We start from the raw sequence: 1,727 nt of genomic DNA, 5'->3' as shown, positions 1-1,727 counted from the left end.
TATTCACATTGGACAAAGATACCAGAACTGTGTACATTTTGGACCCTGCTCCTATTAATCCCATGTACCGATGGAACCCACTCGCAAAATATGTGCGCAAAATTATATGGATTGCAGAACACTTACAAAAGGCAATGTCAAAAGCATGCCCTGGGTCTATATGGAATGAGGATATTCTCCTATGGCATCAAAAAATCCTAGATGATATTCCGGTTTACAACAGGTATTTCTCAAGAGATGAATACTACATATTAAGTATTTGTTGTTTTGAATATATACAAAATTTTAATTACTAACATATATATTCTTATATATAAGGGAACTGTCCGGTTATGTTGTTCCTCTGTTCATGTCCACATGGGAAAATGAAAGACCACATTTGCCAATTTTAAAGGTAAATATCGCGACTATATAGATCATTAATATTATAATTACACATCTCATTCTAATGTTCTTCGTGTACAACAAATGTAGGTGTACAGGATGGATATGAACTCAGAAAAATTATTTTGGGCCAACTCCTAACATTCAAGGACAATGAAAGTGAAGATAACATGCCTGCCGGTGTACTTGATTCATCAATTGTATCAGGAAAATCCAATCTAAAAGTGGTAAGTGAAATAGTACGATTCGTAAGATTTCATAATAACAAATTATTTTTTCAAGATTGATTACTTGGTCGTGCTAACTTCCAATTTCCTCAAACAGGACTTGCGTGCTATTTCTGAAAAGAGAAGCTTCTCTGTTGGCTGGCATCTCTGGTAGTAGTTTTAGATAAGTAGCAAATGAACCAGTTGGGTCAATTACAAATATTTGGCTGTAAATGACTTTCAGTTTCTACCTTATAATGAAATGTAGACATGTACTCTTTAACAGTATTGTGATCTTGATGGTGGTCTTATGTATTGGTTGAAATTTCATGATGTTTTGCAGTGCTCTTATTATTTTATTTCCACAAATATGGGCCTCAGATTGTTGATTGCTTAATTGCTTCTGGGATGTAAAAGAAAAAAAACACAAAAAATAAGGATCGATCCACAACCGATCCGGCGCTGGGATTGGGAGGATAGGATCGAGGGAGTGTTGTGGGGCTCCCGCTCCTTATTGGGCTGGCCAGGCCGGTTGATCTTTACCCATATTCTCTCTCCCGTCATTTCCTGTGGCGTGCATGATTTATACTTAGGTCCACAAAAGAAGTTTCATCGAAATTGGAGAATTTTGGAAAAAGTTTTGTGGGCCAAACTTGTAATTGAAAGTGCAAGGGATTTTGGAGAAGGTTGGAATGGAAATTGGAAAAGCAATTAAATAAAATACAAGCAAATATCAAATGATTTTCCAAAAATATCCATAGTTTTAATTTGGTGTGAAATATTCAATCATGATGAAATGTAAAAATAAAATAAAATAAACATTATAATGATGAAAAAATTGGTCTTGGGTTGTTACAACTCCGATCTTACCTTATCTTCTTACGGAGGTTCAATCTATTCATGAGAAATCGTTAATTTCAATAATCTTCTAAGAAACTGGCAGCTAAATTTGATAACAAAACTTTATTTGATATATAATTTTTTTAATAACAAGTTAGAGGAAAATAGCATCTATTTTCATAAAAAATTAGTACGCAACCCACAAAAAAAATTACATATAAAAAATAAGGGTAGTATAATTATATACATCACTTGGCCTAACGTTGAAATTAGCATAACACTAAAACCGATTATTTA

The 1,727-nt window shown here is 33.5% G+C and overlaps 1 long non-coding RNA gene across 1 annotated transcript; it reads left to right on the top strand.

Moving 5' to 3' along the window:
* The first annotated feature begins 8 nt into the window (after positions 1-8).
* Positions 9-574, top strand: LOC119345023. Its single transcript, XR_005166890.1, has 3 exons — positions 9-223; positions 319-394; positions 483-574. It is a non-coding gene; the product is annotated as an uncharacterized LOC119345023 (long non-coding RNA).
* The last annotated feature ends 1,153 nt before the right edge of the window (positions 575-1,727 follow it).

Source organism: Triticum dicoccoides, unplaced genomic scaffold, assembly GCF_002162155.2.
Source record: "Triticum dicoccoides isolate Atlit2015 ecotype Zavitan unplaced genomic scaffold, WEW_v2.0 scaffold199660, whole genome shotgun sequence".
NCBI lineage: Eukaryota > Viridiplantae > Streptophyta > Magnoliopsida > Poales > Poaceae > Triticum > Triticum dicoccoides.
The sequence above is the reverse complement of the archived record's forward strand: the minus strand, read 5'-3'. Positions and strand labels throughout refer to the sequence as shown.